Below are 18,525 nucleotides of genomic sequence, written 5' to 3'. Positions count from 1 at the left end.
AGGAAAAGAGGAATGGGTACCACAAAACAGAGAGACAGAAGGGACATGGATGGATGCAATAGAAAGAAAAGGCTAAAACAGCAAAAAAAAAAGAAAAAGAAGGAAGGTTTATCTAAAGACCCAGCATGGAAGACAGGGGGAGAATGGCTGGGAGAGAGAAAGCAAGATGGAAATAGTGGAGTAAAGTTGGTAAAAGCAAAGACAGATGGACAATTTGACTTGGGGAAGAAAGGGACAGAGAGACAGCCCAGACAGACATATGAGGCCTGCTGCAAGGCTCGAGGGCGGATGTGTCTGTATACGGTTGAAAACTTAGGAAGGAAGAAGTGAAAAAGAAAGTATGGTGAAGGGGGACTCAGCAGCGTCGGTGACAGCAATGAAAGAGGCCTCCCTCACCAGCGGCAGCAGCAGTGCTCTGAATAGCGGCGCTGCTGCTGGACAGCTGGCTGCAGCTGATCGGTGGACAGCCTCTGTGGAAGAGCGCTTGTCTTCCTGCAGCCAGCTGCTGTGTCCAGAGGCCAGCAGTGACAGCACAAGGCTCAGAATTGATTGCCAGAGCTGGCAGTTCAATGGGGTGGATGGAGTGCAGCGAGGTTGACTTCTCTGAAGTAGTGTGCACTGTACGGCAGCAGCAGAGCACAGCTGGCACTCACTGTATCCTCTTCTGAGAAAAAAAAAAAAAAAAAAAAAAGAGGAGGGGAGAGAATAGAGTTTGCTATTATGGTGATCCTCCCTCCTTCTTTATTTCACTCTGTGTTTCTTTCCCCTCTCTCTTCTGCTCTTCCTGACACTTGCTATCATTTCTCTTCTCCTCTTCCCCCAGAGGATTGTGAAGAAAATGACTGTCCCCCATTGAGAAGAAGTGCTCTGAAACTACAAAGTGTCATATGAGTCTTTCTGTAGAGATAGCGTGCAGGTAAAGAGCTGTACACTAAGACGAGAGGTTACTTTGTACAGACGTGGCTCTTCCTGTGTGAGATGCAGGCCCACGCCCGCAAACTCTACGCCTCGTAATGAACTCGTTTGGGGTCAATATAGCTTTCTTAATGAACTTTATTGATTTTATCGCTGGATTTGATACAGAAGGAGGCGGAAGAGTGGGAAAAATCTAGGCAAATATAAAAAAAAAAAGGCCATGGGGTACATCGAAGCGTCCTGCCGACCTGAAAGCAAATATACAGCCACTGTGATGATCATAACGCTGCCTCTTCTCTGATCAACACTTTTCCTTCTGTATCCTCATTCGCCTTCATGCTCTCACCCACACACCCCGCTGCTCTCCGTCTCCCACCACCTTCCTGTTGTCCTATCAAAACAGGAATGATGTCATTCTCCTTGTAGCTCCGGATGGGAAGAAAAATCAAGCCCAAAGTCTTCAGTAGCAGCAGCATCCTCCTGTCCGCGTGTCTGTTCCTTGTCGGTCGGTCCGTCTGTGTGTCTGATCGGTCGCACATCCGGCCATCCTGACTCCCCTGCGACTCCCCCAGGCCTCTGTGTCAGGAGGAAGGAAGGAAGGAAGGAAGGAAGGCCCTGTGGTCACACAGGAGGGAGGGTTTGGAGAAAGGGAGGGAGGAAGTGTGAAAGGGTGTCTTAGCTGGAGCTGATCCACTCCAATGGAGCCTCTCACTATAGAAGGGCTGTTTGGACAGGGACAAGGCCAAGCGCAAGTGTGTGTGTGTGTGTGTGTGTGTGTGTGTGTGTGTGTGTGTGTGTGTGTGTGTGTGTGTGTGTGTGTGTGTGTGTGTGTGTGTGTGTGTGTGTGTGTGTGTAGGCGTCTATGGCTCTGCACCAAGATCATCAAAGAGAGGGAGAGATTTGTGCTCTGTTGTATTTATTTATGGCTTAATTGAAAATATTCAGCATATAATTCTAGCTGGCCGGTAAGGTAGTTGGGGACATTTGATGGTGTGTGTGTGTGTGTGTGTGTGTGTGTGTGTGTGTGTGTGTGTGTGTGTGTGTGTGTGTGTGTGTGTGTGTGTGTGTGTGTGTGTGTGTGTGTGACTCAATGCCTATGTGAGTTCACTGTTCAGCAGAGAGTGACAGCTTACCTCAGTGGAAATTCGACTGAGTCATCATGTTCAGTGACTGCGCTGAACATGGAGGGTTTAGCACTTCTTTTCCTCACAACACGCATATCAGCCCATGCACACAAACACATATGCACATGCAAAGACTGCAACCTAGACTGCTTTCATCCATTTTTCTGTGTGTGAAAACTTACGTGACGTCCGATCAGTTGAGAAAACAACACCTCAACTATGCAGCGTGAGAACGGGCTACAGCATCACCTAGCAGATTTTGCTGAGCAGTAAAAGTGGTGGCGTAAGACGGTGAATGCTGGAGGAAAGCTAGCAACAGTGCTTTTGGCTTTGTTGCTGGAGAGCAGGGTGGAATTAAGTGCATCAGAGAACGAGTTGGAAAAAGACATTTCCTGATGTGAGCAGAGGGGTGGCTGGGAGGAAGACTGCCAGGCAGTGAGACAAAGCCACTGTACACCAATTAGCTTCCTCACTGCTGCACATGCAGACTCTGCTTGAACAGACTGGTGTTACTGATTTGATCCCTGGAAGTAAAGGGAAGGTGTGAGCACCAGTAATCGAGGAATGGCTGGCAGCTACGACTGAAGAACGCTGCTGAGGAGCTTTTGAGCAAACTGCTGAACTGACTTGTGGCTTAGCTTGTGCTTTGACCCTGCTATGGATGTTCATTTTTTGGCTGGAGTACATGATATAAAACCTATATAAGTAATATGCCCTATAAAAGCTAATAACTTAAGACTGCATAAAAACTGCACAAATAATATGCTAAACTTCCACGCTAAAATGAAAATACACCTTGAGTGCGTGAGCAGACTGTCAGAGAGAAAGATAAAAGCACAGACAGCAAGACAACATTCTTTCCCTATGTTTAAAAAAGCTGCCCCAGTAGTGTGTTACGTGCCAGGCAAGGGCAAAGTGCCTGTTGTGTGTGTGTTTTTCTTCCGTCCTGTTTTTCTTTCTGTTCCGCTCCCCTGTTTTCTCTCCAGGTGCTAACAACATGATTGGTTTCCACCTGAGCAGCCCTTTCATGTCGCTCATTGGTTCCCTCGTTCTTCAAGCTGGTTCATACTCATTTGGGGCACTCAATAAAAGGAACAAGCCTTCAGAGTTCACAACTTCTTTGTTCTCTGCCAACCCTGTTTCCAAGAAAAAAATTGGTTCTCATACAACTAAACTCCATTTTCAATTACGTTTCCAGCTAAAATAATTTTCCTCTCGGATTATGGTCGCAGTTCTCAATACCTGGTTAACATTGTGAATTAAATAAAAACAAAACTCCAACAAAAATACTTGGTAATGTTTAGTAAAACATCAAGGATAAAAATAATTAAATGTTGGCTTTTGGTCTCACACAGGACACAAACAGCAGTTTCCTGGGTGAAAGTTTGGAAACTTAATTGACTGTTTTTCTATAGGGGAACCTCATTCTTAAAGACACCAGACTGTCACTGGTCTTAGCCTGTCTGAGCTGTTGTTGTACTACGTTAGAAAAATTGTAAAGAATAGTAGAAAAAGTTATGTGATGAGAGGTTCAGGACAAAAGCTGAGTTTTGGTACCCTTTACATTTTTCATACAAAAATGAATTATTGGCTGGTGCCACCTCTGCATTAATTTTGGCGAAGTACATTTTTTTAGATAAGCATGTTAGGTCTTTTGTTTGTGTAGTTGTTGTCAGATGTAGGGATAAACCAGGTCCAGTAATTCATTTCTATTTATTTGGCACGACCACTTTGTGACCTCCCCCACATTTTGAGAACCTTTGTCATGTTTGCAAGTACCGAGACGGTCAACAAATCAATCGCTTTCATTTTCACTTCTACCATCTTGTTTGAATTATTTGATTGTGGCATTATCGTCGTAGCAATTGTCTGCCAGTCACAGTTTAAACTTAAACCATAAGTCAATACATCACTTCCTGTATTGTGTCATCATTGTTTTGTTTGATTTACGATTTCTCACGTTTTTTTTCTGTGTATTCAGCTGATAAGACTTACAGTCGGGGCTCGAAGAGGCACACCCTTGCCTGCTCTTGTTCAGCTACTAAAAATAAGCGGTGAAGTAATGTGAAAAACACTGCTCTATTTACATTCTGGTAAGTTATGGCCTCCACACCGCCTGCCTGCCTGCCTGCCTGCCTGCCTGCCTGCCTGCAGTGTTGAATCTGGGCTAAATGACTGAGGGGAAATGTCACTGCTTTTTTTGTTGGCAAGACTGAAGCTGGAGGGAAAATAGATGAGAAAGTATTGACAGAACATCTGATAGAAAAGATGAAACCAGTCAAGCAGAAACAAACCAAATGATTGAGATAAAAAACGAAAAGAAAATGTAAGAGATGCCAGAGCAAGATGAAAGATGCGTATTTACTGTGACATGTCATTCCTGCCTAATAGCCAAAGGGAGGTGGGGGACATAAAAAACACAGACACAGCAGGGCGGATGGTGGATACAAATCTCTCTGGCTGAATTTATGAATGATTGGGATCAGAGGGGCACGTGGACGGATGTGTGCGCTCTGCTCAGACCATGCCTGCCGTCACGCATCCCCTCTGACGACACCGTTGTCCTCAAACAGAGAGAGCAAGACAGAGACAGGCAGAGGGATGATACCAGATGCCAAACAGATCCACAATCACACTCACTGTAGTCAGCTGGCCTTATGACGTATATTCTTGAAGCAGGAAACACATTTTTTTGTAGATTTCAGGCTTTTTCTCTCTCTCTCTACAGATGTACACAGCAGTGACAGATAGCACAACAGCAAAACTGTACAGTTTCAAACGTCATTAAAGCCAGCCAATGCCACTCTCATGTGATGAATAACAGGAAATGACGCTGTCTTCTTTATCTCTGAAATAAACATATACAACGATACAGAGGATATAGTGCAGGGGCACTTTTAATATTTGCAGGTTCTAATTTAAAAACAAACAAAACACTTAGCCTGTTTTCTCTCTGTTTTGTGATGGATCAATGTTTCTCCTGATATTCTAAAGCTAATGCTTGTTAAAGATAACGCCCAGCTACATTGATCCATCACAAAATGGAGAAAAAAACGACGAAAGGTTTTTCTGTCAGCTATATTTGTTATTAAATTAACCTGAAAATGTGGTTTGACCGTCAAAACGAACACAACTCTACCAGAGACTGCAGATTTAGCTAACACTAATTAGCTGAAATTGGGTAAAAGTACATTTGAGTAAAACGTAAAGTCGTGGAGTTTTTAGAATATTTAATACCATTAATCAGAGACAGTCTAAAGCGAATCCTTACATTTTTTACAACAGAAACTTAAGCAATATCTGATCAAATGTAATAATAATGCAACTTTTCTATGGAGCATTTTTCATTTGAAAGGTCAAAGAGCTTTTACAAAAATAAAATGATAAAAATGCAACACATTAAAAAAAATTGCAAATAGACAATACAATTAAACAATAAAAAGACAGTAAATGCTAAAATAAATAAGCAAAATAAAAAAAGATTAAGATTAACAAAAAATAGAGAATAAGTAAAAGAAACATATATTTCCCAAGCCTTGTACAAAACAGTGAAGAATGAAACGTTAAAAAAACCCTGCTTTAAGCAAAGTAATAATCGACAGATTAATCGATTATCAAAAAATCGTTAGTTGCTAATTTATAGCAAGACAATGAGGTTGAGGTTGATTGTCTGCCTATATTTGTGTTTTGGGTTCATTCACAATTGATAACATAACTTCTAGCGAGAACATCGGTCCTGTCAATGATGTATCAGTAGCCATAAAGATGATCTCACTTATATGGTTGGAGATGATATTTCTTCTTAATTTACGAACTGACTTACTTATCTATGCCACCACAAAGTTTTTTCAAAAAACAATGTAGGAATTTATTTGTGTCAGGTAAAACAGGTAAAATCTGATTTTAAAAAATGCCTTTGTAGCAAAAAACACTCTTTATGTTTGAAAAAAAGTTGGGCTCCTCAGAAGAGGACCTTGATAATTGCCAGCTGCATAGCCTTGTGTCGTTTTCCAGCATAGAACACATTGACTTTTGAATGCATTGGGACATAAATGGATAAGGGTTCTGTTTTTTTTTATCCTGGGTGTTTTATATTAAAAAATAAATCCGAACTTTGATTTATTTAGCTATTTTTGACTAAATCTTAGAAAAAGAAAAAAAGAAAGATAATATGTGACCACAGAGGGGTAAACAGGAGAACATTTCCACATAGCATGAATATCTCAAACAATCTCCTTTATGGCTGGAAACAATTTAGAAGGTCTTGGGTGAGTAAAATAATCTCGTATCAAAGCCTTGATTAAGCCACTTAGGGACTGATGGAGGGCAAAATGGTTCGATATGAAAAAAACAGATCTGTGCACATTAAGCTGCCAATCTTTATTTCATTCCACTGATTCCCCTTCATTAATGACTTCTCTGATATTTCAAATGAACGCAATGTGACAGCAGGCGTGGTAGCTAGAGTGGAGCTGAGCAAAACACAACCAGCTGATGATGAAACAAAGCATGGACTTAATTGCATGTTCTACCACCGCTCGCCCTACCCTTCCAATTCTCTGATGAGGAAGAAGAAGTAAAAAGGAGCTCGTTTGCATCTTATCTGCAGGAAATAGCATTAGCCAAAATTGTACTCTTGGGTTGCGGCATGAAAGGGATGGCATGGTTGCGGCCATCATTAGCCTTGTCCCCCGACGTGTGGCCTACCTCTGATCCAGAGCCAGGGCTGGGCAGGAAAGGCAGAAGGTGGGCAGGCGAGGGTCAGCAGCCCTGGGTGGGCTACACGACTTGGGCCTCGCTAATGGGCCGGCAGCTATCAGCCTGGTATGTCGGTATGTAGGCCGCCACTGCTCACGCCGACATCAGGGGATTTTAAATGGGCTGAGGCGGACGACTGCAAAACAAGAGTAGCAACCATGCCCACCTCACCACACCCACTGCCACTGTCACTGACCATCCAACTCTCATCTTCTCAGTGAAGCGAAGGCAACTGAGCATTAACTGCAGTCAGTTAGCTCTGCGTGGTCCGGACTAATCTCTGGGCTTTTTTTTTGGTGCACGTTTCCATGTTTTCTCCCTCTCAGAGGGAGCAGAACAGCTTTTCTCAGCTCACTCACATCCCACAATGCCACCAATGAGAACTCAGCCTTTTCCCAGCAGTTTCCACAACGGCAGCTATTTTTCCCATGCTCTCCTTTCAGAGAACCTATTTGGGGCATTGAGGCTATCAAACCAGCTGAGAATGAAAAAATAACTCTTTGAGAAGTCAAGACACACACACACACAAAAAATCTATTCAATAGGCACAAATCATGTCTCAATTTAACCACCCCATTGTTTCTAAACATGTCTTTAAAAACTCAGATTTTTTTTCAAAACATTCCCCCAGCACAACTCTTTTTCTTATATACTAAAGTGTTACATGATGTTTCCTGTTCTTTCAGAAACAATGAGCTAATCGAAAGGCTAAGTGGCTGTTTTTACAGCTCCTTTTGTGACCAATGTGTTGGGGTGAATGGCTTGTCTGGCCCTGAGGCAAACATACAACCTGCCATTCAGGATAATAATAATAATAATAATAATAATAATAATAATAATAATTAAGCCTTTATTAGTCCCACAATGGGGAAATTATTTCTCTGCATTTAACCCATCCCGGAGGAGCAGTGGGCTGCAATGAAGCGCCCGGGGAGCAACTTGGGGTTAGGTGTCTTGCTCAAGGACACCTCGGCATGTTGCCGGTAGAGGGGTTTGAACCACCAACCTTGTGGTTACGGGACAAGCGCTCTACCTCATGTGCCACAGCCGTGTCAATGAGGGAGGCATATCACCTTTGCTCCCAGTATTTTACGACACAAGGCTCCAGTAGTAACACAGCTCTGGGGCAGCGGGCAGCATCGCAGCACCAACAGAGAGCTGAACAGAGAACTGTCAAAGATGCAGTGTCAAGTATCTACTGATGGGACTCAAGTGTCCCCCATTGTATAGTAAAAAGGTTGTGATGTACAGTGAAGCGCATGGAGCTGAACAAAAACAGGAAGGCAAGGGAATGTATATTCTATAAGAGTTATTTGATGCTATAACAAGACGTTCTCACAAAGAGACGAAAGGCTGTGACACCACCAGACAGCTTACTGGCCGGCTTATCAGAGGACGACTATTAATACCAGTGAGACGTTGTCCCCCTGTCCCCTGAGGGAGAACCATGGAGGAAGTCATCGATTCTTCCCACCATAATGTCTGGGAAGGACAGACCTTGCCTTTTCCCTTTTGGGTGACGAGGGTTATTATTCTACAATTTTGAAAGGGCCCACACAAGGGCTATTTCTGTGTCTCAGTGATGGCGAGACATTATAGAGTCAGAGTCGGATCGCCTGTAGCACCAACAAACAGTCATTGTTGCCGCCTCTCTCTTCCCAGGACTGTTTCCTGATCTCTAGGGATCATTTTAATCTTCGCAAGCGCTGTCTGATCGTTCTAAATACGATTTGTTGATACTGTCCTTGCTAGAAAAATAACGGCAGCGGTCATTTCTTCAAATGCCGACGATTACCTGACAAGGACCCCTAGAGGCTGTGTGAGTAATGAAAGTTGTCTCGCCGCAGCAATAGCGGAAGTAGTACGATGTTGTTATAACACTGTAAAACCGCAAGAGACCATCGTTCGTGATTGCTTTCCTTTTAACAGATGACGTTGGTTTCTTTTAATCATGACTTTTAATCAACTATCTTTTCCTAACCTTAACAAGGCAGTTATTTTTAACCCAAACCAAAATCTGTCATTACCATTAATCCCATACTTTATGATTTTAAATTTAACCAGACCCTTCGTATGAGAAAAATGCTCATACGAATAACTTTTTTAAGGCAACGAGGAACGATACTGTCTGTTCAGGTAGGTAACTTTGGAAGAAACTTCCAACCAACATAATATGTCTTTTATTTTGGAGGATTTGCTGAATTTGCCTGAACCCTCCAGGTACAAAACAGTGACAACACAGCTACAGTATCAGTGATTACTTATATGTATAATTATATGTATAATTACATTATATACACAATATCAATGCTCAGAAAGAAACTAAACATAAAACAGTCACGCATCACACAACGCTTTTAAACCCTGGAATATTTTTATTTAATTTTATTCTTTGTCCTTCATCATGGTATCTGCTTAGTCTTTGAAATTTGTTTTTGTAACTTCTGTTTATTTCCTGTACCAGAGTATGCTTGTTTCTGTATTTGTTATTTTTTTCTTTTCATTTTCTTATCTAATATTTAGTATTTGCCCATTATTGGGCAACATGTGTAGGCCACTTATTTTGTTGCTATTGTTTTGTTTGTGTAAATCTCTAACTACAACTTTATATTATATTTTGGAGAATTTTTACTTGTTAGGGCGAATGTTGAATCAATCAGTGAAATGCTTGCTTGTTGAGGTAGACAGAGAACAGACAGAGAACAGACAGAGAACAGACAGAGAACAGACAGACCAATATAAGGACGGACAGAAAACGGGACAGATAGATTTGGATGCCAGAGCAGCTGTCAGAGCAGGTCCTGGTGGCAGAGACGGTGGAGGACAAACTGCACAGTGGTTGAGACAGGATGAGGATGAGAGGAAGACAGGCAGCATCTGTGTGTGTGTGTGTGTGTGTGTGTGTGTGTGTGTGTGTGTGTGTGTGTGTGTGTGTGTGTGTGTGTGTGTGTGTGTGTGTGTGTGTGTGTGTGTGTGTGTGTGTGTGTGTGCATAATTATCAATGCATGTGTGCTTTGTGGAGTAACACTCTTCCTTTGGCGGGCCCAACCACTAGGCCCTCCTGTGTGTTTGTGTGTGTGTGTGTGTGTGTGTGTGTGTGTGTGTGTGTGTGTGTGTGTGTGTGTGTGTGTGTGTGTGTGTGTGTGTGTGTGTGTGTGTGTGTGTGTGTGTGTCTGGAGATCTGGAGCAGTTAGAACAGCAGTAAAGCAGATGTTTCCTCTGTTTGGCTCCAGAACATGAACATGAAGAAAAACAAGGGCCTACCCTAGAAGACAGGATCTCATTGATCATACCTTCAGTTACCGAGTCAAAACTGCGACCAACAAAAAAAGGGAGATAATACCGAAGGTTTAATTCCATTTAGTTAGATATCAAATATCTTCTTATCAGTGTTTTAAAAAAGCTCCAAAGTGATGCAATGATGGATGATATTATCACTATATTGTGCATCAACCGGCCCTTGTTAGCAGTGTGCTGATGGCGTGCATTTCCAGTAATCAAGTTGAGAAGGAGTGAAGTAATCTGCATGTAGTATACACTCATTCTTACAACCAGTGGTGGAAAAAGTATTCAGATCCTTCACTTAAGTAAACTAACTAAAAACCCACTTTGAAAAAATTCTCTATAAAAGAAAAGTCCGAAATGCAAAATCAAGTAAAGGTATGCCAGTATTCTTAACTGCTTAATGTACTTAAAGTAAAAGTACTCGTGCAGTAAAATTATTGTTATTATTATTTACTAGTGTAGATGTTTAAGGCTGAGCTGATTTGAACTCCTTCATATACTGTTGGGTAGTTTAAACTACAGCACTGCATCAAGATCTATGAGATAATATGTTTGTAGCGTCACTGACCTGTTTAAACCACATATCTCTAAATAGTCATCTTTTCATGAGCTCAGTCAAACAGCTCTGTTTTCAGCTTTGTTGCAATACATTTTCCAGCAGTCTATTTAGCTTAAGAAGTATGAGCAGGTTATCAACACATAATGAACACTTCATCCTTCAGTTTATCACAAACATTCAAAATCAACACATTTAGAGATGCATTGTTTTCACCGGACAGGGAGGGGATGAAACGAGTAGGGAAGAGTAAAAAGCAGAATATATGCCTCTAAATTGAAGTTGAGTTTACGTATAAAGTTTCATTAAATGGTTATACTCAAGTTAAGTACAAGTACCTAGCATTCCCACTTAAGTACAGTACTTAAGTAAATTTACTTAGTTACATTCCACCACTGCTGAGAGATAATCTGCACAAAACCCCTTGTGTTACACCTATCGATGACAATAACTCAAAACTTTGTGCGTTAGAGTGATTTAATGACTTGTTGCAAAGAGGTCTAGTGAGCTCCAATCGTCCCGGTTTCGGTAAGCTGTGAGGAGCAGAGCAGCTGCACAACGCTAATCCTAACAGGCAAACGTTGTGAACACAAGTGTTCTGCTGCTGCTGAACAGCCAACCACGTGTCAAAAGTGTCGAGTCACCCTGAGAGCAGCCACTTGACCCAGGAATGCTCTGTCATACTGGACTACATTGCATGCATTTTCTGTTTCACTCTCACATAGAGCGCCCATTTAGAATTAAGAAAGTGTTTATGAGTGAGCTGTTCTTTTAATGGTCACTTATCAACCCAATCCTTTTGTGTTTGATGAAACAAAACCAACCCTGTGTGTGACAACATCTGTAGAGAAATGATGTGCAAGTCAACAGGGAATACCACCAACCAATCCAAAGGGATATGCAAATCATTATAGTATCATCAACGTATTTAATAACACCGGATTAAATGTCAGGTCTAAGATTTTATAAAAATGTATTTCCCCCTGAAGATTACATATGAAAATACAGGGGTAGTGGTATGTTTGAGGAACAGACATCAACATCATGACACATCCAATACTCTCCATTTCTGATTATTGTGCTTTCTCTTCCTTATAGCGTGCAGTTGCGTTGTGACGTTGACGTGTTTTGGACTTTTAATTGCCTCTCGCACTCTCTGACTATCACTATGAGCAGAATAGCAACACTCGTGACTTGTGAAGGCATCTCCACCGGCTGCTTCTACGAGAGATGTTAATGGTTTGTTACTGATTTGCACTGTTTATTGCTCACTCTCTTTGAGGAGGTAACATTTAATTATAAACAATAACGGGCTGTTGATTTTCTTCATTTTTAAGAGGTGTGTTTTTGTGGATTTTTGCATTTCATTTCTATGTAAAATACATTTGAAAGATATCAAATATGATATATAAGTTGTTTTATCAAGTGCTTCGTGTCCTCAGAACGCAAAAACCGAGTATTGAAAAAGGAGAGGGTTGTCAAGTAATCTGGGTCTTCTAAATTTCAGGCCATACATTCACATGGATTTGAATTTAATCATAGACCTATTTTTCAGCATTAACATAATTTACACATTACATATTTCTATTTTTATTAATGTTGTGTTGTATAATGTACACATTTTTACATACTCATTTTATATTTTTCCTATAACTATACTATACTGTAACATAGCTCAATTTCCCCCAGATATCAATTAACAATTTCTGATGAACCCCACCTCCTCTAAACATGCATTGACATCATGTGAAACACTAGGTTTTGTTTTTTTCTTTTTGTTTTTTTACAGCCAAAGACATTTGATTAGCAGGTTAAAAAGCAGTTCAGTCATTGAGTGCTAAATGACAGAAGCAGAGAAACCACCTAAAGCTAACATTTACAGGAATCCATGCTTGTGTGGTTTCGATGGCAGAGAAAGACACAGTAGTGGTATCATATCACTGTGATACTGAAGATGACAAGGTCAATAATAGATTCTCTGCTGACCTTTTCCTCACTGAAAGCTAATTCTATTTCCCACTATCAGGGATTAATACACCTGCAGCAAGTCCGAGAATAGACAATGGTCTACAACAGCAGCCATGAACTGGGTAACCCGGACCAATATGACATTAGTCAAGTAACTACTCAAACATGTGATTGTGAAACAAATGTCAACATCAGCATAACTGCAGGCAGGCTAATCCCAGCTACATTAAGTTTCATTTCTAAAGTAAGATCAGTAAGAGTGTAATGAGCAAACATTTCCACTACTCCCTCATAAAGTTTTTTTTTTTTTTTTTTTTTCAGAAACAACAGAAGAAGACTATAAGCAGGCAGAAGAAAGCTCTTTGGGCTCCTGCGTAAGACAGACAAGCCAGCGAGACTGGTTTCAATCAAAACAAAACTACAAGCCCAGCAGCGCTACAATCTGCTGTTAACAGAGATGGCATCTGGGGATAGCAGGCTTATTCACTAGCACATCTATACTGTCTTCTGGAGGCATTTCCAAAACATCTAATTGATTCTTTCCTCTGTAATGTAGCATCCGTATCTTTGTTACACAGCCGCGTAATGTTTCAGGACATATACATTCTCTGACACACAGGCGAGGGCCATCTGACATATCTTGTGTCTGCTTATTCAGGGCTGGTGAGTCATTCACAATATGATTAATTCAGGCCAGTTTTGCTTTAGATCCAGCGAGCTCAAACACAGAAATAAGGCACATGAATCATGAACATGAATCAGCGGCTCACGTAAGCTCAGAGAAACACAAAAGATAAGTTGTCTTACCTGAAATCACCTCCCCGAAGCTAGTCCTGAGTAAATCCCACTGTTAGGATCCATTCCTAGAAGACACAATATGCAGTCAAGTATGAAGACAGTCGGAGTGATGAGGATGATTATTTTAAAAAAAATGGCACACAAAAAGGTTGCTTGTGACAGGCTGTGGCTTAGTTCTTTGAATAATAAGTTGTCATACAATTTGATTACAGATTGGAAATTCCTATTACTGACAGTCAGATAAAATAAGCTCTGACACATTCTCATTATTGAGAAAATAATTTTTTTATGTGTCATACTTGCCAAAGACCTGTTAAACAGTTTAAGTAAATGTGACATTTCTAGCACTGGGCTGTACAAAAAAAAAAATCCTCAATGAAAACACAATAATGCAAAAGTTTGCCTCATCACATGGAACTAAATCTCATAATATTGGTTTCATGTAACATGAGAACAGATGCTGGGTTACTATCCAATTTTTGTCTTCTCCTCTTATACGCACTTGGGGCCTTATCACTCATCACAATGACTTGAATGAGAAAAGCGGATTATTTCCCAAAGGAGCCAGTTGACTTAATGCTTAAGTCTCCTTCCTATCAGGTGTAATCTCGTACTTTCCCCCTAGAGATCATCTTATAAGAGCCATGCTGCTCTCATAAGATGATTCTTTCCTTTTTTTAAATTTTGTTCAAACACACTGAATACAGCGGCAATACAAAGCAGGTGAAAAGCAGCGAGGTTTGAATTAGATCCCTCAATCATCAGAAGTCAGGAAATGGGATCAGATGAATGAGAGCAAAGACATCCAGGAATTAAGATCCTGCATTGTCTGAGATGGCTTTTTAAACGTCTTCCATTATCCAGAAAGTCTTTGAAACCTGAGCTCCTGGCAGAGCACATCAGTGACTTCGCTTCCTGATAAACAAATGTAAGACAACCACAGCAGGAAATTTACTTCAGTAGAACCTGACTTGCCTGTAGCTTTGTGCTGTAACGATATCAAAACCAATCTAATGCCATCTGATAATATTTATTACAAATGATGAATGACAAATCTCACAGCACCTGCAGAGTTTCTGCAACTTCCCCTTTCTTTATGTACTTTCTTTGCGTACATCCATCGCTCTCTTTCTCTCCCTTTAATGCATGAATGTGCTGACAGTGTACTACCAGCTAGCAGGTCTGTGTCGTGTCCTGAGATGACAGCAGACGCTGGGATGGGCCACACTGAGTGCAGCCGAATGCCTCAGTGGAAGGGGAATCTCCCATGAACAATGCCACACTCATTAGTGCTTCAAACAGCCTTCCCTGGGCATCTTCAGTTCTGGAGCAGAAGATGAACAGCTGCCTTTTATCAGGGTATTAGAAAGTTTCTCCCTGTTGTGTGAGCGTCTGCTTGTGTTTGTTTGTTGGCGCACATGTTACGCAATGCTAACAGCTCATCCAGGTGGGTGATAACAAAGAGAAAAGGGTGCAGGTAGAATCCGAGACCTATTCTGACTCCCTAATCTCTCCATTCTGACAGACACTTTGATTTGTGAGTCAGTCCAAAGCCTCAGCAAACAGCCTGTATCGTCGCCACCCAAGTAAAGACTGCGAGAAACTTTCAGGCAACTCTTTAGTCTCCTCTGCGTTTGTTCAAAGAAGTTCATCTATCTTTTCAAGCCCAGGTTAACTGGGCAGATTTTAGTGTCCTCCCAGCTTCCCTTTGTGAAGCGGTTTATTTGAGGCCTGTTAAGAACTCCCCCTCTCTGTTTGTCCCTCGCTATAGCATGACCAGACAGATGTTCCTTCACAGGTGTCAGCGCACACACCGACGTATGAATGCATGAAAACACACAGGCACACAATGTTGACAGAAATGTTTCAGATCATCACAGATAGAGGCAAGATAAAGAAGAAATAATAGATAACCCAGAAGAAAAGAGAGGAAAGAGAGTGTTAAGAGCTGCAGGCATTTAATAGGACAAAGCTGTGAATTCCTGTCCTGTTTTAGCAGGTTAGTATAATTTCTTTTAAAAGAGAAGAGAGACACTGTCTTCCTTAAATGCACATGTTTTGTGTTTATTGGGACAGATTATCACTCTGTTGGTGGAACACTCGACACAGTAACAAAAAGAAAACTCCAGCTTTAAACGGACCAACATTAGACTGATTTTACGAAGATGGTATATGAGGAAGAAATAGTTGTACTTATGATCGCTGCATAACACAATGATGATCTGTATGTAGAGGCCTGTTGGTACAGAGAATATCTACTCTCACATGAAGACAGATATGGTGAAAGCCGAGGGAGACAGAGTGAAACAGAAGTGAAAACGTGAGTTCACAGTGATAATAGTAATAAATCAGATCTGCTGTGACCCCACACCGAGTCCTGCAGTCTCTGTGCGCCCCAGCCCAATCCCTCACATGTCCCACTTAAGACGTGTAACCTGTGCTGACAGCTCAGCCTGCTAACCTTTGTGACCCGTCTACCCCCTCATGCTGGAGTGGGACGCCGCTGGAGAGAGGAAGTGACACGGCAGCTGAGGTGAAAGGTCGACACAGATGATGCATTTCAAATGCGAGGGAACAAGATGGATGGTGGCGGCTGCAGTGGAAGCATGTTCTTACTAGTAAAAGAATCTCAAATAGTTTTTTCACCAAGTACAACAAATATGTCTTGTTGCTATGGTTCAGTCCCAGGATGGGAACAACGATACCCAGGATGGGAACAACGAGAAGAAGAAAAGAGTTGACAATAAGGAAGACTTCACACTACAATGCCTTTCCTGCACCGTTACTGTCAAGCTGGTTTTTTTCTGTTATAAGCCTGCTTCACCAGCCCGCCCTCGGCTGTCATGATTTTGGCAACAGGCACTAACGGGAGTAAACAAAACAGTAGAGGATGCCAAGCCAAAGACGGTTACCCAGAGAAACACGAAAGTCTCGTTCTCCCATTGTTTTGCCATGTCTTTTAATTAGCATGTATTTTATAGGGAACAATAATTTGTGAGTGAAACTTGCCCCAGTTGAGTATTCAAGTTATTAATTCCACAAACTGTTTCCTTATTATGAGTTCCTACAGATCCACGATCCAAGATCCACGAGCATGAACTCTATGCGCTGTTAGCACCGCCGACAAACCGCCGACATAACCATCGCTATGCTGAGTTTTTGAGAGACAAACAAAATGCTCCGAATCTCTTATATAGCACCTTTAAGAAAGATCATAGCATCAGTGACATCTATTGAATGGAAAGCACTTTAGATAAAACATCAGCTGAATAATTGGCTTAAATCTAATGAAAATATAGTTAACGATAAGTTCATGAAATCTGAGGAATGCTAAGAAACTACATGTTCTGATAGAGGGTATTTTTCAGTCTCAAAATATCATTAATGCCCAAAAGCATGCCTCATATCTCTCTCTCCCTCTCACACTGAATCTAGGGGCCACATTCTTGCCCTTTACACACTCGACTGCTAACACAGCACGTGGCTTTATACTAGTTTCGCCGATGGCTCCTTTCTAGGAGTTCTTAATGGGTCACACACACAATACACTTTGTGTTACCCAGTGGAAGCTCCATTTAGGGGGATCGATGGTGTCACAAGGGGGAGAGAGAGACAGAGAGAAGGTGACAGAGAGAAGGTGAGAAAGAGACCCTTGGGCTGTAGTTCGAACATGCAGGACTACTGAACACGCTCTTACTCAGCTCCTCAATGTGCTAAAGTCTGCCTGTTCCCATCCTGCAGTCTGACCACTCACCGTCACTCAGAGGAAATTACTGAGAATGTGACGGTAGACTTTGAGAAGTCCAAATCTCTAGAATTAAATGAAAGAGGCTTTGTTGGCTCTGCTGGCAGTACTATACTATGAAGAACACACACAAACACCATCGTATACAGAAACACTTAAGACAAACATGCATACATACACACATGTATCCGCATACACAGGCACGCACACACATGGATATGTCCAACAGTGGTGAACAGCTGCATGGGTCGGTCTGGAGCGAGACCAGCCACCTCTTGGCCACAAAGAGCTGCTTGTGCCCCCGGCTTCGCTAGGAACATAAAACACAAGAGATAAGACCAGACACTGTTTGCCAGAACCAGTGGACCTCCCCAAACAGGAACTGCAAGTGCAAGTGTTTGACACACACACACACACACACACACACACACACACACACACACACACACACACACACACACACACACACACACACACACACACACACACAGGAAAACACACACATGAATGTGAATTACACACACATACAGTGCATGTTTCAATGTTTATGTTTATTTATCGTTAAATAACATGCAAAAAAGTATTTGTTAAACGACACCTCCACTGAGCTAATTTTCCCCACAATTCAAAGCTCATCCGGCCACTTAACAGGAAGTCGACCCACCCATAACAGAACTTAACAGGTAAACCGAGGCTTTATTTGTTATTTGGAATCAGTTGCTACTCCCGTTTACTTGTAAACACTGTTTGAAGTATCTTAGATCATTGATAAAGTTGTAGAGGGAGAAAGAAGTTCAATTCTTAAGAAGTGAGTCATTATCAACAAACAGAGGTATTGCCATTTCAACCAAACAAGGACTGAGCTTCATCTTTCCATTTAGACCACTGTATTTGACAGAATTCTAACTTAATCCTTTGTGGTTACACATCAAATGCAAAACTATTTTGTTTACAAAAACTTTAATGGAAGACTAAGTCACAAAGAAATATATCACACATTCTTTCTCTTACGAATGAAAAGTTGAATTTACAAGCTATAAAATGCATCCTTGCTCAACTTCTTACCCTCTTTTACACACGCTTTTATCGCAGTATTTTACTTGGTCTGGTATGACCATTAGCTTTAGGTGGCTAATGTAAGCAATCATTAGATAATACTTGTAAATTACTCAACACTTACTCAACCTATACGTTGACTTTCTGACCTCTCTGTACTTGATCAACTCTTATGCTACATGTTTTAGCAAATATTAGCATGTGTTGTAACTGAACTATGTCTGTTTATCCACTTTCAAGGTTCTGTAAGATGCAGTGACAATCAAGTATTTAAAGTTTCTACTAGGAACTTCCATTTTGTGTCAATTTTGCGGTCCCTG

General features: G+C 41.4%; 1 long non-coding RNA gene across 1 annotated transcript in view; it reads right to left on the bottom strand.

Moving 5' to 3' along the window:
• Positions 1-1,076: 1,076 nt before the first annotated feature.
• LOC129107687 (uncharacterized) overlaps positions 1,077-18,525 on the bottom strand; it is a 96,769-nt gene continuing 79,320 nt past the window's right edge. Inside the window, exons 3-4 of the long non-coding RNA XR_008531912.1 lie at positions 13,414-13,469; positions 1,077-1,530 (exon numbers count right to left, since the gene is read on the bottom strand). This is a non-coding gene — a long non-coding RNA (uncharacterized LOC129107687). The remainder of the gene's footprint in view (positions 1,531-13,413; positions 13,470-18,525) is intronic.

This window comes from Anoplopoma fimbria, chromosome 19 (assembly GCF_027596085.1).
Source record: "Anoplopoma fimbria isolate UVic2021 breed Golden Eagle Sablefish chromosome 19, Afim_UVic_2022, whole genome shotgun sequence".
Taxonomy (NCBI): domain Eukaryota; kingdom Metazoa; phylum Chordata; class Actinopteri; order Perciformes; family Anoplopomatidae; genus Anoplopoma; species Anoplopoma fimbria.
Note: the sequence above shows the minus strand (reverse complement) of the source record. Positions and strands in the feature narration are given on the sequence as shown.